The sequence below is a fragment of the Uloborus diversus genome, chromosome 3 (genome assembly GCF_026930045.1).
Source record: "Uloborus diversus isolate 005 chromosome 3, Udiv.v.3.1, whole genome shotgun sequence".
Lineage (NCBI taxonomy): Eukaryota > Metazoa > Arthropoda > Arachnida > Araneae > Uloboridae > Uloborus > Uloborus diversus.
In genome coordinates, this window is record NC_072733.1 from 147,385,035 (window position 1) to 147,411,177 (window position 26,143).

At 34.4% G+C, this 26,143-nt stretch overlaps 1 protein-coding gene across 3 annotated transcripts in view; it reads right to left on the bottom strand.

Moving 5' to 3' along the window:
- Positions 1-3,275: 3,275 nt before the first annotated feature.
- Positions 3,276-26,143, bottom strand: part of LOC129218710 (ATP-dependent RNA helicase A protein-like) — a 55,472-nt gene continuing 32,604 nt past the window's right edge. For all 3 annotated transcript variants that reach the window (XR_008580368.1, XR_008580367.1, XM_054853033.1), the window contains one exon: positions 3,276-3,811. The gene's annotated coding sequence lies outside the window, so the exon portion shown is untranslated. The remainder of the gene's footprint in view (positions 3,812-26,143) is intronic.

The following is a 26,143-nucleotide window of genomic DNA, read 5'->3' on the forward strand; positions in this document are numbered from 1 at the left end:
CTGCAAAAGCTTAAGGAAGCCAATCTAAAGTTAAGCCCGTCCAAATGTAATTTGTTCCGCCGGGAAGTGAACTACCTTGGTCACATCATCTCTTCTGAAGGTGTACAAACCAATCCAGAAAAGGTATCTGCGGTCAAGAGTTGGAGTCGTCCCGAAAACATCCATCAGCTGCGAAGTTTCTTGGGGCTCTGCACGTACTACAGGAAGTTTGTAAAGGGTTTTTCCAACATTGCACGACCTTTGCATAAGCTGACAGAGAGCAAGCAAAAGTTTGAATGGTCCAAGGAATGCGAAAATGCATTTCTACGACTGAAGGAGGCTTTAACATCAACGCCTATCCTCAGCCTGAAAAATCCTTTATCCTGGACACTGATGCGAGCAACGAGGGCATCGGAGCTGTTTTATCCCAAGAAATTGACGGAAATGAACATGTCATCGCTTACTGGTGCAAATGCTTATCAAAGTCGGAGCGAAATTACTGCGTCACCAGAAAGGAGTTACAGGCCATAGTGAAAGCTGTAGAACACTTCCATCATTACCTCTACGGCCGAAAATTTCTGCTTCGGACAGATCATGCCTCGTTAACTTGGCTTTTGAACTTCAAGAATTCAGAAGGCCAGATAGCCAGGTGGATACAGCGGCTCCAGGAATATGACATGGAGATCAAGCACCGAAAAGGGTTGTCTCACGGTAATGCAGACGCTTTATCAAGGAGACCCTGTCCTGAGAACTGCAATTATTGTTCCCGAATCGAGAAACAGTATGGAACGACTAGCCCTACTGCCTATCAGGTGACAGTGACTCCAACATCATCAGAACCTGATGCATGGAGTGATGACCAAGTTCAAAAAGATCAACTTGAAGACCCCGACATAAAACCAATTTTGGAGTTCATGGAAAGTGACAGTCGACGCCCTAGCTGGCAGGACGTTTCCATCTTCAGTCCAGCAACAAAAAGATACTGGGCTTTATGGAACTCACTCCATTTACGGAACGGCGTACTGTACCGAAAATGGGAATCTGATGACGGCAAAACATCTAGGTGGCAGTTACTACTTCCCCGATCAAGGATTTCAGATGTTTTGAAAGAAATACATAGTAGTGCGACTGGAGGACATTTTGGTGTCTTGAAAACCCTCAATAAAGTTCGGGAGCGCTTCTTCTGGAGCAAGGCGAAGGATGACGTGGAGAAGTGGTGCCATTCTTGTGACACCTGTGCTGCTCGTAAAGGACCGAAGAAGAGAAGCAGAGGGAAGCTACATCTGTACAACGTTGGAGCTCCTTTCGAACGAATTGGGATCGACATCCTGGGTCCTCTACCAAGAACTGCTGATGGGAACAAATACATTCTTGTTTCCATTGACTACTTCACCAAATGGCCGGAAGCATATCCCATTCCAGATCAAGAGGCTACCACCGTAGCAGAGACTCTAGTCCAACATTGGATCTCGAGATACGGAACACCTTTGCAAATTCATTCCGATCAAGGGAGGAATTTCATCTCTGCTGTGTTTAAGGGCCTATGTCACATTTTCGGAATTGAGAAAACTAGGACAACACCACTAAACCCACAATCGGACGGCATGGTGGAGAGATTTAACCGCACAATCCTGAATAATCTCTCGCTTATGGTATCCAGAAATCAACAGGATTGGGACAAGAAGCTACCTTTGTTCCTGCTGGCCTACCGCAGTGCTGTCCACGAGACTACCGGATATGCCCCATCTCAGATGCTCTTCGGACGAGAGCTAAGGCTACCTTGTGATCTCGTCTTCGGTCATCCTCCAGATGCGCCTGCATCGCCTGAGGAGTAGTACATCCAGGATCTCCAGGCTCGGTTGGAAAACGTTCATAACTTCGCACGAGAGCGAATCAACATCGCGGCGGAGAAGATGAAGACCCGATACGACACAAGGTCTACTGGATATGAATTCAACGAAGGCGACAAGGTTTGGTTATGGAATCCCATCCGACGGAAAGGTCTTTCACCCAAGTTGCAGTCGCATTGGGATGGACCCTACAAAGTCCTTAACCGACTGAATGACGTAGTAGTGAGGATCCAAAAATCACCTAATGCAAAACCTAGGGTTGTACATTATGATCGGTTAGCCCCATACTATGGCCATAGTTCATGAGTATTACGTAAACAACCATGGTTGATAACATAAAAGTTGTAGATAATTTTTTTTGTTTTTAATGTTTAGTAATATTTCTTGTTATTATTGTGTTTCCTATGCATTATTGGTTATTATTTAATGTGTGTATTTGTGAACTTGTGATAGAAGTTTGGCACCCTTTCTGGGGATTGTACTGCCCGGGACGTGCAGGTCTTAGGAAGGGGGCAATGTTACAAATCCTGTAAATAGTAATTATTGTAGTAACGTAACCTGTAAATAGTTTCCCGTAATGAATATACAACCCCTTAACATATAGCTAAAGTAAACGACCCCCCTATTTCTTTTTTTGTTCATTGATAAAATTTGATAACGGTCTACTATTTTCCAGTAGCGTTTGGAATATTTGAGAGATTTCTTTCGGTGTGTATATAAACCGTTACGCTGGATAAAGAGTGAGTTTCGATTGAGATTTCGAACGGAGAGCGTATATGCTCTGTTTATAGCGAGGCATTTCGCTGTGTTGTTTTCGTATTTGGAAGTAAATACGTGTGTAACCGTTAAGTTTACGGTGTTGAGTGATATTTGCTTAATTGCTGATGATTAATTTAGCAGTTGTTAACGATTTCTCCTGTACATAGTGTAAATAAAGCTCCTGTGTTTTTATCAAGAACTGTGTCTTCATTTCAAGAAAGTGGAAGTCGCACCGAATCCGTTACAGACACTTTTTGTGAAGAAGACCAATGAATAAACATGAGGATTCAATTTTCCTCTTTGTTTTTTCAGAATAAATAATGTGTGTAAATATGTTTTAGATCTTTAGTAATGGTAAATGTTGCACATTTAATCGATTAGAAAAATGTAGATTCACAAAATTAACACTTTTACAAAAATAAAGTTTTAAGGCGATTCCGTTATAAACAAAAAATTTTATCGGCCCCTTGGAGTTTGTTGCAACAATATTTCACTGTATTTTAAAATATTTTTATTTATTGTTTTCATTATTTGTGTTATTTGGAATAGAAACTCAAACATTTTTACTTCATAAACGTTTTAAAACTACTTTGTGTTATTAAATTACACTAGCTTCTGAGCATTGCAGTCCAGCAGAACTTGCTTGTAAGCAGTTTTGTCACTTAACTTGTTAAAGAAAAAGCTGAATAATAAAAAAAAGTCATTTTAATTCCATCAGATATACAATGTAACGTATGAGTTAGTAAAACTATAACGTGTCCACTTTACAATAAAAACAAAATCTAAGTTGAAACATAATATGTGCTTTATGCTTTAAAATTTGATGGAGAGACGCATATTGAAGTTATACAAAAATTGCATGAATTATTTAGTTCACCACTGTCCGCCTTGGTATCCTCCATTTCCAAATCCACCTCCAGGATTATATCCTCCTCTGTTTCCACCAAAACCTCCTCTGTTATATCCTTCACCGCCACCTCTGTTTCCATAACCTCCGTGGCCTCTTAAAGCCATCATTTCCATAACCTCCTCTACCATAATGTCCTCCCCCACCATAACCTCCTCTATTTCCATAGCCACCAGAATTCTGTCCATATCCGCCTCCTCTTCCACGGAATCCTCCACCACGACTTCCATAACCACTGCTGGAAGTGAAACGGCCACTTGCACTATAGCCTCTAGGTAATCTGCCACCGCTTAGACGAGGCAATTTCCTTGGTGGTCTATAAAGTAAAGAAAAATTATGTGTAATTTAATGGATGGAAATATCTACTTTTGAAAATTATTAAGGCACATTAGAACTCAACATTAAACGAATAAATGATTACATAGAATGATTAACTGGTAAATAATACAAAGGAATCTAAGTGAAAAAAGAAAAAAAAAAATTAAATAATTTGCATTTAAATTTTTTACATCATTGCTCATAAACTTAAAATTGCTAGTAATCCAGAAAGTTAAGTTCCTTTCCAATTTTCACTATGCAATAGCTGTGCTTCTTGTCTCAAACACATGTTCTTTCAGCTAAGAAATAGACAAGGGAGGAAAGACTCTTTTAGATCGCTGACTAATACAATGCTTGTTAATTGGGAGTTTAAAAAACCTAATGAATGGTCACTGAAAAGTCACAGGTAACATCAATGATATTATCATAAATTCTTGAATTGACATTTTGGATTTTTCTGGCTAATACGTGACATAAAAAAGATACCACATCAATTTAATTGGAATTTAAAAGGAAAATGAAAAAAAAAAAACTTTAAAAACAGCTCAATTGTTTTTTTTTTTAATCTGCAATTAGTATGACAACATTAAAAAAAATAATAATAATAAACCCACAAAGGAAAATTAAGTCTCCTATAGAAATTTAAATGAACAATGATTTTTTTGGTTCACTCTTGTCAAGTTTTTAAAAATGGATAAAGCTGGTTGTGATACTAAATCAACGTGCAAAATATATGAACAGAGTGAAGACCATAATGTAGTTGCCAACTCTCCTGATTCGTTCAGGAGCCTTTTAATTTTGGTGCCATTTTCTGAACTCTAATGAATTAAATCTCCCTAACTTTCATCAAAGCAACAAAATTCTCTGAAATATGGATTTTTCAATCAATTTTTTCCGAATTTCGGAAGAAATCCCTAAACAACAAATAATGAAACCTTTTCAAACACTAGTATGAAAATTGTACATATCTGATAATTTTTTAACACGTTAATTTTGTTTTCCTTTTTATTTACCAAGAAATTTGGTTAATTGAGGCAGTGAGAAGCAAAGGGATGCAAGTGGGCGTTTTCAAGTTTTGAGTAAAACGAGTATAAAGATAACATCCTAGGTAGGCTTTCATTGATTCCCCCCCCCCCCTCCTAAATCATGCTGCACAGCATGGCTACTGCTGCTACCAGGGCTACTACTACTACTGATACAAGGGTTCAGCCATAGTTGAGTTGTGAGATTTTTGGCGAAAAACAAGGAGATAGATTTTGCTGTAAAAATTTAATGTGGTTATTCTGACTTCTCACCTCTGTGAACTCAAATTTCAGGGATGTGAATTATTGTAAAAAAAGAAGAGAATATGTTTTTATATGCTTGATATGTGCAGATTGTAGCAACAAAGAAAAACACATTTCTCTGAAAAATGTATCCATTAGGCCTAAATTAATGGAAAATTCCTTACCTCCGTGACAGACCATATCAATTTCATTATTTGTGAGGTGAAAATAAATTATGTAGGTTAAATACACCAATCTTAGGCATTCTACCACAATTATAAATTGCCAGTATATTCTCAAATTTACTAAGTACTATTTTTAACACACATTTGAACTAATATGATAACTACTAATTAAGCTGTATTTTAATTAAGAGAGCTTAATATTAAATTCCCACTAATCATTAAAATAGCTCATTGTTTGCACCAATTAACAAAATTACTACTTTGATATTAAATTGACCTCAATTTTTAAACATTAAAATTTTTTTTTAAAGTCCCTGAACAAGGCATTTTTATTTTTTTTAATTTGTGAGTAAAATAATTGGAACTATGCTGGGCCATTGTTTATCGTTACTTCTAGTAGGTAACACTTTCATGTAAGAATTTAAAAAAAAGAAAACAAAAGGTTTCAAAATTTAAAAGTATTTGTGTTCAAAAGTTGCGTTTTCTGGAGAATGACCATATGTTAAAATCAGAGCTGCCAACTTTTGAAAATCCAAAATCGCAGCAGCATTTTGCAGTGGGGGGGGGGGGGGTGCTTCCGAAACAGTAATGAATTGTCAACAGCATAAACAACAAAAAATAAAATGATACTTAACGAATCTGAAATATGATACAGAAAATATTAATACAGAATTCGAAGAAAAAAAATATTCTTCCCGGAATTTTTGGCAGTTTTTCCGCACTTTTGCCGAAGATTCAATAACTGGCGTTACGCAGCAATGCTTGTTGCGCAGAGGCCGTCAGCACACGTTCAGAAGTTTGATATTCTGAACTTAAGGCTCTTCTATACCGTCCATCTTGGTTTTAGACGCTAATGCTTTCTCTACGGGAAAATCTGCTACCTATTCCAAGCATAACACGAGAAATTACTGGAATATTTTCATGCGGTTTGTTTTAAACGATGGCTATGACACAGAGCTAGAGATGTGCTTCTTTATTTTTTCTGTGGTTATTTTGAAATTTTTTTATAAAATTTTAAATTTTTAATCGACAATTTTCACACGTTTGAAAAATGATATGGAAAAAGTGAAAAAGGCGTGATGGAGATAAAATACGTTTTTAAAGAGAAATGTTCTAAGTTTGTTTCTGAGACAATTTTTTCGTTTAATATTTTCCACTTAGTAAAGCCCTGTTTTCGAAAAACTATGAAAAACTGTCAAAATCGCACCTTCCACCAGCCCACACCCATTTCATTCTACTTTGAGGGACTCTCTTCTCCCCTTCGCCTGAAGTGACAGGACAGGCAATAAACTACTGGATCTCTAATGAGCCTTCATCCCCCCTGCTTCGTCGAAAATGCTGACTAAAATGTAAACACTCCTAATAAGAAATGCGAATTGAGATGAGAGAAAGCTTTGATTTGGGGGACCGGAAAGTAATGTCGTTTTATTTAAACTTTTTTTTTTTTTTTTGAAGTTTCTATTAGTTTGAAATCTTTCATGTAATGACAAATTAATGGCGGAAAAAAAAAAGAATTATATATTTTATATATTTTGGAAGAAAAAAAAAAGCAACTCTGATCATTTGAGGCTTGTTACATAGTCGCGGCAACATCTTGAACTTTATCTGACTTCTTTTACTACATCGAACCAAACGCACATTCTTTAATTTTTTTTTTTTTCGAATTCTATTTGATAATTTTCCGAAGTTATTTTATAAACTTTTATTAATTTATTAATTTTTTAATACTTTCTTAAAATTAGTATTGAAAATGCTAACACATAAGATTACATGCTCAATGATGTGATTTTAAAGACATTTTTAACCTGGTTCAAAGTTATCCTGACGGAAAGAGTAACTTTGAGCCATGTGAGATAAATTATTTCAATAAAAGTAGTGCTACTTTACACCAGAAGAATAAAATTGTTAAAATATAAAGGCGTCAATGAATTAAATCAATTTATGAAATTGGTGGTTTTAATCCTGAATGATTTTCTTTTTACATTACTTTACTTTTCCTTTTTTTTTTGCTTTTTTTTCGTTTTTTTTTAATTCAAATTTTTTTTAAACAAGTCATTATATGGTCTGTCAATTCTGCTATGCACCACAAGTCATCCACCCCAGACAAAACACTTCATAACGATTATAATTGTATGCAGGGACGTAACTAGAGGGGGGCAGACGGGGCTCGCGCGCCAGATTTCAGGGGCGCAAAACTGACGAAGTAAATGCATGAATATATATATTTTTACCCAGGGAAAAAGTGAAACAAAGAAACAACTTAGAAGAAATTAAAAATAAAAACCCCTCAGAACAGGCACAGGCTGATAATGAAAAAGATAGACGGAAAGCAGTTGGGCGCAGTAAATGGCATAAATGTATTTTCTTAGAGTGACCAGTTCTTATTACATCTCATCTAAGAATCACCCAAAAGCAGCGGAAATGCTTAAATCTGCTTCATCCACAATGAAACCATAATAAAACTGTCAACGTGATGTCCCTTTACTACATAAGAACGAGAGCTAGTCTACTCTACTGGCCTCAGGTAAAACCGTTTTACAGCGTTCCCTCGGACGTAGCCCCTTTTTAAAAATTGGAGCGAGTTTTCACCCCCACAATCTTGCTCCTATAGAATAATTCTCTAAAGAGTTTCTCTGTGGTACGATGTTAGACCACTATTTTCACAGCTCCATCCTAATTTAATTTACATTTGTTATATAGCCAAAGAGTGGCAACACTATTTTACTCTTTATTTAAATTTTATGTAAATTACCTTTTTTTTATATATGTTGAAATAAAATAGAGGTCGTCTCTTGACTCAGAAAATTGGTTCATGTCTATTACTTATTAGACGTAAGTGTTGGCCTAGCGCTCCTTTTATAATAATTAACGAATTCATCTCACCACTTATCCCACCATAATATCAGTCACTTGCCTAATCATTGAGAAATTTTCAACGATGTTTTTCTTTCTTCTCATGCGGACGCCTGAAGACGTATCTCGCACGTGCAGTCGCCGATCTATGACGTCACGACCTTCACGTAATCGGTGATGCATCGTAACAGATCGGCACGTGCCTGATGCTCATTGGCCAGGTGCTATGCTGGCGTGTATCATAAGGTGATTTGGCGTCCGCATGCAAATGAGTTCACTTACGATAAGAGGAAATGTTTCGAGTAGAAAGGGGACTTCTTCGGTGTTTTCTCTCTGGCAGGTTGACTTGAGCGTTCGTTTGCTTTTATGCAACGATGCGGGTTCTTTTTAATAGATATATAATAGATTGATATAGCTCAGCTCTAGTTCGCGTTGTTTCAAATGTTTTTAATTTTATTTAACTAACTTCACTAAATTACCAAATAAATTTGGTTTTTATTTTTAAGCTGTCTTCAACTATTTTTAATCATGCATTTCTAGTCATACATTTAATTAGGTTATTGCATTTGGAGATTATTAGTCTTGAGCATTCTCTTGCTCATTAAAAGGTTATGGGCTACCTGGACTCTGTTTTCGATAGCCTATATTTTCAGTAGGACTGGAGATGGAAATGATGTTTTTGACGTCTGTGATAATTTTCGATGGGGGGGCCGTATAGAAGATTTTTTTTCGACAAGAGCATACTGATGATAATTAGATTATTAGTGCTCATTGATATTGTCTTCCGAATTTCTGTCGAAATAATGGCGAATCCCCAGATAACTATTGAGAAATTAAATGGCACAAATTATGTGTCATGGGCAGCAGACATGAAATTTATCCTGATGGAGAAAAACGCCTGGGACATTGTAACTGGTAAGGAAACAGTGCCAGTAGTCTCTAAAGATTCAGGATTTACTGAGAGAGACGTTCGTGAGTTTTTGGCCAGAGAACGAGCGGCATTATCTTTAATATATTTGTTTGTAGACAACGAATTCAAAAGGATAATAGAGCATTGTGAGTCGCCAGAAAAATCGTGGGAATGTTTAAAAGCACACTTTTATCCTGATAACAGGTGTGTGCATATGAGAACTTTTACTGAGTTAACAAACTGTCGAATTGAGCAAGGCGAATCCATAAATCTCTTCGCATCAAGAATTCGTCTAATTTATGACAGGATAAAGGGAATCGACAAGAATTTTTCGGAGTCATACTTAAATTTTCAAGTTTTGAGATATCTTCCATCGGAATATGACAGCATTTGCCAATCAATTTTGAGAAAGAAACCCGAGGATTTTTCTTTTGATGCGATAGTACAGGACTTAATTCTGAAGAGAGCAGATTAAAGCTGAAGGACGAGGATAATATTAGCGCCAACTACGTTGCTCCAAAAGAAAAAAGATCGTGTTATAATTGCGGACGTACAGGCCACATCCGCAAAGATTGTTGTTTTCCAGAGAGGAACCGCGGAGGAAGTCCATCCACAAGCTCCAAGAAGTCAAGTTATGGCCAGAGGAGGTCAAGAGGAAGAAACAGGAACCAGTTCACCAGAAGAGGCAGCTCCTCATCGCCGAAAAAGTGTGAGTACCCTTCCAAAACATTTTTTATTTCGGAAGCGAACTTTAACGAGATAGACTGTAATCCTTCATCATGGGCATTTGATTCGGCGGCCAGCCATCACTTTGCAAATAATAAGAACTTTTTCCATAAATATGAACCTGTAAATGATCGAAAGATGGCCGTAGCAGTCCAAAATCATGTTTTTCCAATTGAGGGGGTTGGAGAGATAAAGTTAAAGTTCGGTCCTAAGACCATTAATTTGGTAAATGTAATGTATTCGCCGCATTTGCGAAGAAATTTACTGTCTGGTCCCAGATTTGACCAAGCGGGAGCATGTTTTAAAGGGGGAAAAGGTTTGGTAACTGTATCGGATAATGGTGAAACAATTTTTAAAGCTAAACTATCTAATGGCCTTTATTTTGTTAACCCAAAGGTAATTTCAGAAAATGTACATAAAAATGTTAATTATGAAGCTTGTAGTACTGAAAGCTTAGAATTATGGCACAAAAGATTTGCTCATGTAAATGTCGATAATATAAAGAAAACAGTTGAATATAAATGTACTAGGGGTCTACCAGTTTTTAAAAATGATAAAGTAAATTGTGAAGATTGTAAATTAGGAAAGTTCAGACGCGTATCTTTCAAACCAATGGACGAAATTCGATCAAAGAAACCTTTAGAATTAATTTATAGTGACATTTGGGGGCCATCGAGTATTGAAGGTAGAAAAGGTGAACGATACTTTCTTTCAGTTGTTGACGATTATTCCCGTAGAACGTCATTGTACCCATTGAAAAATAAAAATCAGGCAGCAGAAATTCTCATTAATCATATTAAAAGGGCAGAGAGATTTCTGGGAACAAAGCTGAAAGCAATAAGAACTGACAATGGAGGGGAATTTTCAAATACAATTTTAAGTAAATTTTGTCAAAATGAAGGAATAAAACATGAATTCACTAATAGTTATACCCCTGAGCAAAACGGGGCGGCTGAAGTATTTAACAGAACTGTGGCAGATGGTACTAGGGTAATTTTAGAAGAGAGTGGTATAGGTAAAAACTTTTGGCCTGAAGCCATGTTGTATTTCACGTACACGTGGAACCGCGTATGTCATAGAGATCAAAAACTAACTCCTTTTGAGCTATATGGGAGAAAATCACCCTCAATCAGACATTTGAAACCATTTGGATGCGTAGCCTACGTTGGTGTGCCGAAGCAACGTCGGCAAAAGCTTGATCTTAAAGCCCAAAAAGGGATTTTAATTGGGTATGCATTTCGGACAAAAGGGTATCGAATCTGGATTCCAGAAAATGATAAAATTATAGAGACCATAAATGTCAGATTTAATGAGGGAAAATTTTTCAAAGACGAATTAGAGTCTAAACGCAGTGAAGTCGTGATGGGCACCATAGAATGGTTAAATGTACCAAAATCAGATGAAGATGAAATTCCTGATGAGGAAATCTTAAAAATTCCCGAACTACCACCTGTTCATTCAGAAACGGAAGAATCAGATGGGGGGGGGGACTGAATCATCAGATGATGAAAGTGATAAATGTTTAAAATTAGCAAAATGGGAAAGAAAAGTCGTACCAAGACCCGATGGGTCTCGTAACGATATCTATTATTTTGAAAAAGGAAGCAACAAACGATTGAGATCAATTTATGATAGAAAGAAATATTGCAGAAAAAATAATATTGTTTATCAGCCAGATATATTTTGCTTTAAAGGTAAAAATACTACTGAAGGAGAGATTGATAAGTCTGTAAACAGCAACGTAATTAATGAATTTTCTCAAGCATGACTAGGACATCAAATCATTATTCCTAACACTTACAAACAAGCCCTTAAATCGCGGGAAAAAGACAATTGGATAAGTTCAATGCGGGAAGAATTAAAAGTGATGCAAGATCGCAAAGTGTGGAATCTTGTCGAATTACCGCCTGATTCTACTCCAATTGGTTCTCGCTGGGTTTTTACAGTCAAAAGAAATGAAAATGGGGAAATTTTGAGATACAAAAGTCGCCTAGTAGCTTTAGGGAGTTCTCAATTGAAATATGAGAGTTATGATCTTACGTACTCGCCAGTTGTAAATTTCAGCATTATAAGATTTTTCTTTTCTCTTTTGGTGGTAAAATTAAACTGGGTAAACATCCAATGTGATGTGAAAAATGCTTACCTTTATGCACCTATTTCAGAACCTATATATATGAAACAACCACCTGGTTTTGTAGAAAAGGGGATGGAAAATTTATATTGTAAACTAAATAAAGCAATTTATGGACTCCACCAAAGTGGACGATTGTGGTTTTACGGAAATAGAAGAAAAATTGATTTCAATAGGTTTTTGTAAATTTGAATGGTGTAACTGTGTCTATATTTATAAATCTTCTGTAATTTTACTTTTGTATGTAGATGACATTGTTTTATTTGGAAAGAGTCAAAATGATATACAAACTGTTTTAGAAATGTTACAAAAATACTTTGTTTTAAAAATTTTAGGTAAAACTAAAAAATTACTAGGCGTAGAATTTGAGGAGGATTTGAATTGTTTTTCATTAAGTCAAATTGGCTATATTGAAGAAATTTATGAACGTTTTGAGAAATTCAATATCCCTATCTCCTCATTGCCGATAAGTAAAGGTATTATATACACTAAACTAGATTGTCCAAATAACGATCAAGAGGTACAAGATATGTCAAAAATACCGTACAGGAATTTGTTAGGTTGTCTTTCGTTTCTAGCAAACAGAACAAGACCAGACATTAGTTACGCTACAAATATTTTTAGCCAATTCCAAAATAACCCCGGTATAAAGCATTGGGATGGTTTATTAAAATTATTAGGCTATGTTTCTAAAACTAGAAATTACAAACTTAAATTACAATGCAATGAAATTCAAGTTGTAACATATTCTGATGCAGATTTCGCCTCTAACAGAGACGATAGAACTTCATTCGGAGGTCAGATTGTTTTCATTAACAAATCGCCGATTTCATGGCGAACATTTAAACAAAAGTGCATTAGTTTATCAACGATGGAATCAGAGTTTATTGCAATGACAGAGGCCGGCAAAGAACTTCTTTGGTTTGATAGAATCATTGATGAATGTGTTAATAAGGGGGTAATTAATAAGGAGCACAAAATTAAATCTGTGTTAAAAGTTGATAATCAAGCTACAATAGATTTTGTGAGATCACCGATCGAAAATTATAGGACAAAACATATTGATGTAAAGCTTTTTTATATACGCGATTTAATTTATAAAGATATATTTGATGTTGAATTTGTTAGAAGTAAAAATAACATGTCTGATGTATTTACTAAGCCTTTGTCTCGATCTGAACTAATAAAGTTCAATGAAAATCTTTTTGTAATGTAATTGTTTTTGTGATATTTTTAGTAATTTAATTTTTTGAAAATGTAGTAATGTGGGAAAAGTAAACTATTTTTAACTATTGGGAACGGGTTAAAGTTATATGTATATTTTTTGCGTTTTACAGTTTATATTTGTACTGTTCAAATGTGTTTATACCAAGTATTTGTATACTCGCCAAGGTTTTTCAATTTTTGCAGATTGAATGTGTTTATATGACATTGGACTGATTTTTTTTCGAACTTGTTACTGACTTGGAAAATGGAACAGTTTGAACGGACTGGAATCGGATTGAGTGATATTTTGTTATAAAAGAATTTGCTTGTTGTTGTATTTAACTAATCTACTAATCATGTTTATATTCAAAATCTTTTTGTAAAACTAGAGCTGGTATTGAGATTTGTTAGGAAATGAATTATCTTTAAATGTATAAGAAAATAATGTTCATAAGATGGTGAGAGGGGGGGGGGATTGTTGGCCTAGCGCCCCTTATATAATAATTAACGAATTCATCTCACCACTTATCCCACCATAATATCAGTCACTTGCCTAATCATTGAGAAATTTTCAACGATGTTTTTCTTTCTTCTCATGCGGACGCCTGAAGACGTATCTCGCACGTGCAGTCGCCGATCTATGACGTCACGACCTTCACGTAATCGGTGATACATCGTAACAGATCGGCACGTGCCTGATGCTCATTGGCCAGGTGCTATGCTGGCGTGTATCATAAGGTGATTTGGCGTCCGCATGCAAATGAGTTCACTTACGATAAAAGGAAATGTTTCGAGTAGAAAGGGGACTTCTTCGGTGTTTTCTCTCTGGCAGGTTGACTTGAGCGTTCGTTTGCTTTTATGCAACGATGCGGGTTCTTTTTAATAGATATATAATAGATTGATATAGCTCAGCTCTAGTTCGCGTTGTTTCAAATGTTTTTAATTTTATTTAACTAACTTCACTAAATTACCAAATAAATTTGGTTTTTATTTTTAAGTTGTCTTCAACTATTTTTAATCATGCATTTCTAGTCATACATTTAATTAGGTTATTGCATTTGGAGATTATTAGTCTTGAGCATTCTCTTGCTCATTAGTAAGATCCACAGAAAAATACTGCGCATAGCTTTTAAAGCTAACAAAATGGCAGCAGAGTGTTGTTTAAACCTAAAATGTTTGAGTTTGGAAATAGCGCAGTGAGAAATAACTTCTATCCATTACTGGGTAACAATGGCGCACGCTGAGGAAAGTGGCGTATTTAAGTTTCAGAAGCTAAACAGAGACAACTATAAAAGTTGGAAGTTCAATGTTAAGATGTTATTAACGAACTATGATGTGTTTAGCGTAGTAGACGGTACGGAGACTCTGGCAGAAGGTGCTGACGAAAAAGAAACGAAATCTTGGAAAAGACGCGATTCTAAAGCAATGTCAACAATTTGCCTGCTTGTGGACGAAGAACTGAAAATTTGGTCATAGACTCGACTAGTGCAAAAGAAGCATGGGACTCGTTATGCAAAGTGTTTGAACCTACAACTCGAGCTCGAATTGCCGCTTTGCGTTCGGAATTTACGAAACTAAATTTAAAAGACGAAAATATTTCTGTTTTTATCGGCCGCATTTTTCGAGCTGCAAAAGACTTGGAATGTGCCGGAAGAAAAGTGGAAGATGACGAAATAGCGTATCAGATGCTGTGTAATTTACCTCCGAAGTATGACAATGTTGTAATTCAACTGTATCAACTGAGTGATGAAAGTTTTACCTCTGAAAATGTGCGAAAAGCCTTAATATCTGAATTTGATAGACTTCAGCATAGGGAGAATCCAAAAGAAACTTCAACATTCCCGCAAACTGCATTTGTTTTCGACAGACACAGAAAAAATATGTGTATCGCTTGCGGAGAAGAAGGGCACTACTCTAGGAACAGTCCGAAAAGGAAAAATAATTCTAACTACAACAACTGGAAGCGTGAACAACGTAAAGGTCAACAAGATATGGTTACGGAAAATCGCGGAAAACTAAAGAAAGTCCAAAATTCCAATTTCCGAAAGAAGGACGGAGATGCAAGTTCTTTTCTCGCCGGAGCAATGACAGCAAATACAAAAACTGTTGAATTCGCGGTAGATTCTGCCGCAACAGAACATTTCTGTGCTGATTTAGAACTATTTCAAGACTGAAAAGTTTTCCTAACTCAAAAGCTGTAATTGCGGAAGGAACAACGAAAATTTGTGGTTCGGGTGACATTTCTTTGGAGATTATACAAAAGTCAGGTAAAAAAACTCTTTTACTGAAAAATGTAATGTACACTCCAAATATGTCGCGAAACTTGATTTCTGGTAGATTAATTGACAAAGCTGGTTTTTCATTAAAAATTAAAAACAGTAAAGCTGTAATAAGAAAACCGAACGGTCAATTTTTCGTAGAAGCACCTTTGGTAAACAATTTTTACATTTTTAAAGCAAATTGAAGTGTAAAAACTTCTGAAATTTGTATTACTGAGAAAAACTCAATTATGTTAATGCATAAGAGATATGGGCATCAAAATGCTCAAGCTTTAAAGAGCTTCAGTAAATCTGAAAATGTTTACGGTTTAGAAAACTTAAGTGGTAAGATTGAAATTTGTGACACTTGTCCAATTTCAAAGTCCACTAGAGCTAGTTTTAAAAGTATAAATAAAATTACTACTAATAGTGTTTTGGAACTACTTCATTTAGATTTATTTGGCCCAACTGCGGTAAAATCTTTAGCAGGTTCGCGTTATTTTTTAAGTATTGTAGATGATTATTCTCGATATGCCAATATTTATTTCCTTAAGCATAAAAATGAAGCGTTTAAATATTTTAAAATATTTCAAGCAGAAGCGGAAAGACAGTTTGACAAAAGGATTAAGCGCATTAGAACTGATAATGGGCTTGAGTTTTGTGCTAAATATTTTGAAGATCATTTAAAGTCGGAAGGTATTAAAATTGAACGAACTAATATTTATTCCGCAGAAATGAACGGAACAGCGGAACGTCTGAACAGGTCAATTACTGAAGGTGTTAGAGCAGTGTTAAGTGAAACTAATTTACCAAAATCATTGTGGGCAGAATTAGCTCATACGCAAAACTATTTGAAAAATAGGTTTCCGCATAAAAGTTTAGGAAATGTAGCACCACTAAACATTTGGGGCAATAAAAAGTTCTCGGTAAGACACTTGAAAAGTATAGGAAGCGTTGTTTTACTGAAAAAAAAAAAAAAAGAAAAGAAACTGCAGGCACAGATACGTGTTTCCGTGTTACAAGGAACTCTTTTTTCAAAAGCTGATTCCTTTAGACTGAGAAATGACCCTGCTCTTGTAGTCCCCAAAATATGTGTTTTTTTAAAACAAGTTTTGCGGTATGCTGGAGACAAAATGCTTTCCTATTACTATAAAATGCAGGAATTCTGGTGCCTCTCCCCCACCCCCGCTCCTGTTTTTTTTTCTTTTACTCTTTTATCAGTTCTATGGAAACATCAAGTTCATGCAATTTCAGGAACAACACGCATTTGTTTTTGTAGAGTAACAAAAGTTACTCGTACATTACAAGATAAGCATTGAAAATTAATTTTGAATGCATTTTATGTAAATTTTACGCTTGATTCATATGTAACTGCATCATCTGCACAATAGTGTTCTCTATTTATATTTGATAGATAAAATATAGATTAAACTGCTAGGGGTCTGCCGCCATCTGCTCGCTAATGTTCACCTATCCCCCATTATTGCTTTGAAATCTTATTTGGCTCTCGATGATTTAAATTGTCTGTTAGGAAGAATTAGATTAAAATATGTGTTACAGTTAAAGCAAAATGAAATTCCCGCTCCCCCTCTTGTAGAAAATAGAATTTAAGTTAAGGGCTCATTATAATTACTAACAACTTAATAGCTCATTATAATTGGAACAATAATAAAATCCCGCTCCTACACAACGAAAAAAAAGAACTTGATAAAAATACGCATAATAAAATTAATTTTAAAACAAAAACGCTTCAAAGAATAACCCTATCCCGGGGTTGAAACTAAATTGCACAAACTTTCCCAGCTATAGGGGCTAAAGGGCTCTTGACCAGTTTTGTACGGTTGAAAAAACGTTTTCAAATTCATCTTCTCCAATAACATTTCCCTCTTTAGCTCCAGGCTTGAATTGAGTTTATCCAATGACTTCCGATGAAATAGAAACTCCTATAATTATTCATTTACTGTTCTAATTAAATGAGAAAATTGGATCAAGCTTCACCTGATACAGTGAAAAACTTTTTTTGGACTGACATAAAAGAGGTTGTGAATTACATAAAACGGCTGTGAGAAATCTTTCATCCCCTTAAAAGTATGCATGGGAAGTTTTAGATTAAAAAATGAATTTCAAAAAAGAAAAGAAAAAATACCTTTAATTCGAAAAAAAAAAAAACCCCCCCGAGGTACAAACCATGGGGATCCGAAGTAATTGTGTCCGAAATTTCAAAGATGAGGTGGTTATGGGGTCTCCTGGGCGTGGGACAGCCACAAACCCAATTTCTTTGACGTTACGATTTTAAAAATACGTATAGAGAGGTTTTGGAGAATTTTTCAGAATTAAAATATTAATATTTTTATAAAACTTAAAAATCCACCTTTTGTTTTACCATTGAGATGGGTATCACCTCGGGATGAATCCCCCTCCCCCCCCCCCCCCCTCCGTCGTAGTGACGCTACTGATAATTATGTATGTTTGTTGGAGTGTTTTCAGCGTATTTTCTGTGTAATATATATTGAAAGGTCTGATGCTGACTTTATGAAAGGGTTTTTTTTTTCAAAGGGGGGGGGGGCGCCAAAAAGAAGTCTTGCCCCTGTTTGAAAATGACCTAGTTACGTCCCTGATTGTATGCTAAAAATATATTTTATTTACAGCCTTACGTTTTCAGCTGTAGGGTCAGGCGAGGATGTAGGGAATTATGGGTCAAAAAACCATAATTTCTTATTTTTTCTAAAGTATATAAGAAAAAATGATTTGATTTGACATGGAGTAAGCTTAAATAATTTAGAAACTTGTCAAATAATCCCTTTACCTAAAATTGCATTAATATTTTATTTAAATTATTGAGAGACCAAGAACTACCCCGAATTTGGGAAATTACTGGTCACACATGGGGTAAATATGGATGACTTTTTTAAAAAAATGATATATGCGTCAAAAGTAACTGAATATTCTGAATTATTATTTATTAGCTCACAAAGCGATTTCTTATTGATAAAAAGTGTCGAAATAACTCATTATAATTGAAATAGTTTGATGTTTCTCTTACAAGTTGAATACAATTAGTCTTCGCTCTAAGCACACTATTCCGGAAAGAAATTTCTTTAATATTTGTATACTTTCATCATGTTACTATCAACTACAAGGTCTTTTTTTTATTAATATTTCAGTTAACTCGGGAATTCTTATACTTTTCCGATCTGCAGCACTCTTTGAAGAATTAGAATTTTCTCACGGCACCCTAGTCCCTCTGTAGTTTTTAAAATAAATGCTGAAGTTTCAAATAAGTGCCCATTTAAGGCTACCCTAAAGTTCAAAACCTAATGTATCGCTCATGATTCAATTGCTCCGGCTTTTACATATTCATTACATGGCTCATACAGACCCCAAAGTGGTTTTTTGAGGGGAAAAAGTAGGAAATAAGGAATCAAAAATTAAAAAAGTAGGAAAAAAATCACTTAAAAAAGTAGGAAAAAATAGAAAGAGATAGGACTACACACACGTCAAGACGACTGACAATCATTAGTATGAAAAATAAACTGGTGGAAACAAAGATATTAATTACAAAAATATGAAAATAAAATCTAAACAAAGAAACACCTTTTAATAATACAGCAATAAAAAATTTTAAATGTGAAAGAATAAAATGCAATATAGCGATCGCAAAAAAAAAAAAAAAAAAAAAAAAGAAAAAAAAAAAAAAAGAAACTCCTATTTTGGTGCAATAAAACCATATTTGTTAAAGATTTGTTTTGTCAAAAATGAAAACATTCCTTTGAGAGCATCCATCTATCATTTAAAAATACTAACACAGGGTGGCGACAGAATCTGTGAAAAAAAGTTCCTTGACTTTTCCCTGTTTAAGTTCACCAAATTTCCCTGATTTACGTTACCAATGATAATGGTTTCCTTGCTTTGTCCTACTTGAAAACCTTTGCATTTTAAATAAAATGCAGTGTTTATAATATTTTAAGCTGTTAAATAAAAATATATTTTTAAAAAGATGCTCCTTTTTTTTAATAAAAAACGTACATTAAATTATCTACAGGGATATATAGGAAATCTAAAACAAATACTTCACTTCCAATAACCAGTTAACATAAGAATTCTAAGAAATTATTACAAACACGCTTAAAGAAATATCTAATCATGATACAACTAAAAAGTTTATATGGAAATAATTTTGAACTAAATTTTCAAGCAGTATAATTATTACTGCAAAAATAACAAGTAATAGTGGAAGTATAGAAGTAATGAGCTTTACTTACATAAATAATAGACACATTTATGTAAAACAAATTGAAACCTTTTAACAAACAGTCATATTGAGCTATTCTGTAATCAAGAACTTAGGTTTCAATGAATGAATACAGCACTTTAACTGTTAAAAAACAATAAAAATACTTACTTATGCACACAAGGTAACTCAATTTTAAATGATTTCCTTACTTGTCGGGAAAAAAATCTTAGATTGCTTTTGTAACAAACAACATTGAAATGCAAAGAACAATCAATTAATTTCAAAATATATTGTATATATAACACGGTTTTAAAATAAAATAATTTTAAAGTCTGAAAAAAAAACCCCTTTGCATGAGTTAAGGCGACAGCAAATGATACGATGGCAAAAAAAAAATAAATAAAAAAAATAAATAAAAAATAAATAAATAAAAATGCAAAGATGAAATCATTTTTAAGCTTCTATTTGTATTAATTTAAAAAACAAAGATTTTTTCTTGAAATAGTGATTACAGTACGCTAATTACTTTAAGACAATGAGTAAAGGCAAGGGTGCCGAGGTATTGACGAAGGCTTTCTCTTTGCTTGTAGGGTTGTTTACTTTACGTAACATGGAACGAGTGAAAGGTAAATTTCAGCTACATAAAATAAACAACTTCACAGACACAGAAGCAATCATGGGAAGTTCATCCTGTATTTCATTCGTTAAGATTCAATACTTTGACATTGAGAAAAAAAGATGCACAAATATGCGGCAGTGTATAATCGCACCTCATTAATTTTACATTTTTCTAAACAGACAATTGGCAGAAGATGCGTAGGAACTAGGGTACTTAATTTTGCAAAGCAAAAAAAGAACATTTTTTTCCTTCATTTAATCCATTTTCCCTGAATTTTTGTTATTTTTTCGAAATTCCCTGATTTTTCCCTGATCAATAAAGTTCCCTGACTTTTCCCTGATCTCCCGCCACCCTGTAACACTTTCAGCTCCCGTTATCATTTTTCCGGTTTTTGTTGTTTTCAGATAAAATTTGCATTTAGTATACATCCTTCACTAGTCACCTCCGGGGGGGGGGGGGGGGGCTCCAAGTGACGGGCCAGTTCTAATTTTCATCATGCAATAAAAATGAATATTGTTTTAATGGTTTGATGATGTTTACCTCCTTCTTGTTCCAAAATTTTTGTCACGAAAAAAAAAAAAAAAGGAAACATCCATGCATGGTAAACATAACTTTTTTATCAAAGACAAAGAGTAGTTACTGTTTCTTTGTGCATAAAAGGGAAGGCATGTAGTTTCTCTCAATCTTCACCATACAGCAAAAATATTCATTCGGAAATTGTTCACGAAATTGAGAGTAAGTGGGGAGCACATGGCATCAAATGCCTGCATATATCTCTTTCTCCTCCCTCCCTTTGATCAGGCGCACTAAGTACAATAACTTACAGTAGATACACCGCATCAGTATAACAGGGTGGCGACAGGAACTGTGAAAAAAAGTTCCCCGACTTTTCCCTGATTTCCCTGATTAAGTTCACCAAATTTCCCTGATTTACGTTACTGATGATAATGGTTTTCTTTCCTTGCTCTACTTGAAATCCATTGTATGTTTGTATAAAATGCAGTATTTTAAACGTTTTAAGTTGTGTAAATTTGTTGAACTAAAGATATAATTTTAAAATGATGCCGTTTTTTTAATAAAATGTTTAAAAAAAACATATCAAGTCAATTTTTTTGGAAAAAACCCCTACAAAACAGTATATTAAATTTTTCTATATGGAAAGTTATATAAATTTTTTAAAACATACTTTAATTCCAGTAACCACTTAGCATAAGATTTTTAAGAAACTATTAAAATCACTCTTAAAAACATATGTGCATTTATGATAGAACTAAAAAGCAACTGAAATTATTTTGAACTAAATTTTCAAACAGTATAATAATTGTTTGCAAGAAAAACAAGTAATAGTGAAATAATAGAAGTAATGTAGTTATTCTTATAAAACTAATTGACATATTTATGCAAAGCAGATGAAACCTTTTGACATCCATTCATAGGGAGCTTTTCTCTAATCAACAACATAGGTTTTAATGAATAATTACAGCATTTTAACAATAAAAAATATTTACTTAAGTGCACAAGTTAACTCTATTTTAAACGATTTCTGTATGTATCGAAAAAAATCTTAGATTGCTTTTGTAACAAACAGCTTTAAAATGCAAGGGGAAAAAAAGCAATTGGTTAATTTCAAAATATATAAAAGAAAGCAACTTGGTTTTAAAATAAAAGAATCATTTGAGCCTGAAAAAAAGAAAACCTTTCTAATCTATGGTGACAGCAAATAGTATAACGGCAAAAACAAAGTTTTTTTTTAATTCAAAGTTCAATTTCAGCAGTTACATTAAAAACGCAAAGAAGTAATAACTTTTAAGCTTTTATCAGTATTTATTCAAAAAACAAAGATTTCTTCTTGAAATCTTGATTACAATACGCTTATTACTTTGAGACAATGGAATAAAGGCAAAGGAGCTAAGGCATTACTGACGTTTCCTCTTTGCCTGTAGGGTTGTTAATTTTATATAGTATTGAAAGCGTGAAAGCAAACTTTAACCTAGGTAAAACAAATAACTTTACAGACACAGAAGCAATCTTAGGAAGTTCATCTTGTGGTTAATAAGTAAGATGCAATACTTTGACGTTGAGGAAAAAAGATGTACAAATATGCGGCAGGTGTATAATCGCACTTCATTAATTTTAACTTTTTTTTGAACAGATTATTGGCGGAAAATACGTAAAGAATTAAGGTACTTAATTTTTCAAAGCAAAAAAAAAATTTTTTTTCATAAAATCAATTTTCCCTGATTTTTTGTTATTTTTTCAAAATTCCCTGATATTTCCCTGATTAATAAAGTTCCCTGACTTTTCCCTGATCTCCCTGATTTCCCTGATCTGTCGCCACCCTGTATAATTGCCGCACCCCAAAAAGTGTAGCAGTCTCAAAAAAAATTAAATGCTCAGAAATGTCACATTGTCATAAACACAGCATATAAAAATGATGAGCAACTCCTCGATATTGATGATAAATCAGAGTAGAAAATGTCCATTAAAAAGAAAAAAAAATTCATATTTGTTTGTGGCTCTATCCCCCAACTTTAAAAAATGTGAAGAAATAAAAACGAAATATCGCATTTAAATTGATTTCCGATTTTTCTCCAAAAATTGGGAGCGTTTTGCCCATCCAGGTTTTGCGGCTTTTTTTTTTTTTTTTTTTTTTTCGCAAATCTCTCAAGGAAGGCAAGGAAAAAAAAAATGAAATTTTATACATTTTATAATCATGTTTACGATTTAGAATGAACAATAATCATATTTATGTACAAAAAAAATTGTTTCCGCGATTATTTTTGAAGTGATCCGTTTTTGCGAATTTCTGTTATGTATATGTTGCTTTTATCTTGTAGTAGTGGTATCCGCACGGCTTTGCCTGTCGTTGGAAATTAAAAGGTCATTCTGTTCGCCTTGTATATTTACAAATAATGGATGACGAATTTCTCGCCATTTGGCTATGTTCATTCGCTCTCCCATTCCACGTCATGATAACTTCGTGATTTACTTGTCCATCTTATGATAATTTTGTTCCGGAAAGTGTTCTTAAAATTGAAATAGAAAGAACAAAATTGAATTTTCGAAAAATCGCTTCGAGGTGTTTCATTCTACAAACTAACTTTGTGCCAAATTTCATAAAAATCGGCCGAAGGGTCTAGGCCAGTGGTTCCCCAACCTTTTTTGGTCCATCGCCCCTTTCGGAAGTTAAATCATGCCTATCGCCCCCCCCCTCCCGCGTTATTCCCTTAAAAACAAATTAGATGGCGCTAATTTTAGTGAAGATTAACGTTACTGAACGCCTAATTTTAGTTTAAAGCTTCAAAAAGCGCATGATAAGCAATAATTAGCTTTAAAACTGAATTTTTTTATTCTTAACCCCTTCTCCTCCCCCCCCCCAAAAAAAGAAAAAAAAAAAAAAAAGAGAAAAAACGTAATTTGAAGTGCTTTAATTAACCAACAACATTTACATACTTAGCAAAAATTAGAACATTTTTCAGTAACATGCTTTTTTTTTTTAATTGAAATCCGAAAAAAATTGAAAATTTTAACTGTTAAGATTTGTTCTTTTTTACTTTTTTAATGGCTGCCTTGTGCTTGATGGAACTCCGTTAAAGCTTTGATGTCTGTCTTTATATTAGTGAGATTTAATCTGAGGTCTGAGGCAGATGTTCTATTTCTTTGCTTCGTGAGAAGCTACACTACAGAGCTAAATCCTCTTTCAACTAAATATGTTGAGGGGAATGAGATGAGGAGCTGTTCAACTTTTTCCCAAAGTTGTAGGTAAGTACCCATAAGCTTCATCCAGGCAAGTTCGTAACTGTATTGCTTGAAAGTAATTTTTGATTCACAATCAAATTTCAAATCCATAAACTCTGTCTGCAAAGAGTTTTCCAGTTCATCCACATCTTCAAAACTAAATGGGTATAAAATCCAGTCAGGAATTTGTAAGTTGATCAAATCTGCAAACCTTGATTCCATGTTCTTTTTTAACTAATCAAGGTGATCAATAAAAATTAAAATTTTTTTCTTCAGGAAGTTCATCATCCATGATTAAACTTTTTTATTTGGGTCGGAAACAGGATAAATTCTTTATGGACAATATTTGCCTTGTGGATTTCGAATTTGGCAATGAATGCTGAAATTATGCTTTTGGCCTTGATGAGGCTCATCTTGTTTCCTTGAAGCTTAATGTTGACTTCGTTAATTTTTTCAAAAATATCTGTGAGATACGCAAGTTCCAATTTGCGCTGTTTCGAATCCTCACTTAAAGCAGGATCATGCAAGTCGAGAAACTCAGCTACAGAGTCGAATAATTCAAAGAAATGGCGTAAACAGTTTCCTTTGGAAAGCCATCTCACAGACGTATGTAAAAGCAAGCGTTCGAATTTTTTATTATTTTCATGGCAAAGCTGTCAAAACAGGCGATCATCGAGAAAATTAGATTTGATCTTGTTAATACCAGTAATAACTAATTGTAAGGTTTCATGTAAAACACCACTGAATTTTTTTGAAGTTTTTTTGTGTTGACGATAAATGACACAATGAATGGTAATCACTTCTGGCACTTCTTTTTTAAGGTGTGCAAGAAACCCAATATGACAACCCGCTATGGCAGGGGCACCATCTGCTGCGCAAGCACTTACATTTGTCAATGGAATTTCTTTTTCTTCAAAATAATCCTTCACCACTTTAAAAATCGACGATCCCTTTGTATCAGTAATTAAAGTTCTGGCGAACAACATTTCCTCAGTTATCTCTTTCAGCTCATTAATAAGCCTCACGTAAGCTAATAAAATAGCATAGCTCTGTTATCTGTTACAGTTGATTCATCAATCTGTAGTGCAAATTTACTTTGTTTCAAAACATTTATGTTGTTTCAAAACATTCATGAGTTTGCACTCAACGTCAGCAGCCATTTCATCTATTCTCCTGGAAACTGTGTTGTTACTCAGGGGGAGAGATTGACTTATCTTTTTACTGGAGCCCTCACCAAGACTATTTTTTTGGCAGCCAGTAGAATAAGAGATTCGCCAATCGTATGAAGCAAGAAGCCCTTTGTAAAGCTCTGTTGCTTGTCTTCTAAGTAATTCACCCACCTTTGGCCGTTTATCCGCTTTTTTTTTGGAGGTCTTGAGAATAACTAAGAGGTTTATTTACTTTGTCACCATGTACTCTTGGCAAATGCTCTTTCATTCGCGAGGGCTTCATTGCTAGAAAATGTTTTATCGCACAAAAGACAATGTGGAAACTGCACATTTTGCGGTGATGTGAGAAAACCAAATTTTAAATACTCTGCTGAATATTGCCGGCACTTTTTCGAATTCATATTGAACTTTCACACTACGAAAAAACAGAATTAAACAGAACTACAATTAAACAGAAATTCACTAAATTAAATCAAACAATAGAAACTACGTAAGGAGGTTTATGCGCTGATTGCAAGATTCTGAATGACAACTGATAAGTAAATGCAAAAATCCATTCCTACACATATCCATCCACTTTTCAGGCGTTAAATATATGCTGGCGCCAACAGTCAGACAGTGCTTACAAGATTTTTTTTGCTTCCTTGTGAAAACGGCAATAAAATAAAAGATATTATTTTTCGCTTTTGGGATTTTTTTTATCCGAACAGATTTGAATGAGCTGTAAATCATACATGCCTTATTTTCTGGGAACATCTTTCTTTGATTTGATGTGCCATATGCTTGTTTCAGTATTACACAACAAAGGTATTCCGAAAGGTCAAGAATTTCCCATTAGCAGGTATCCGAATACCGGTCGCCCCCCAGAAATTTATCGCCCCTAGAAGAGTTTGTTTGTAATGAGCAAGAGAATGCTCAAGACTAATAACCTCCAAATGCAGTAACCTAATTAAATGTATGACTAGAAATGCATGATTAAAAAATAGTTGAAGACAAACTTAAAAATAAAAACCAAATTTATTTGGCAATTTTAGTA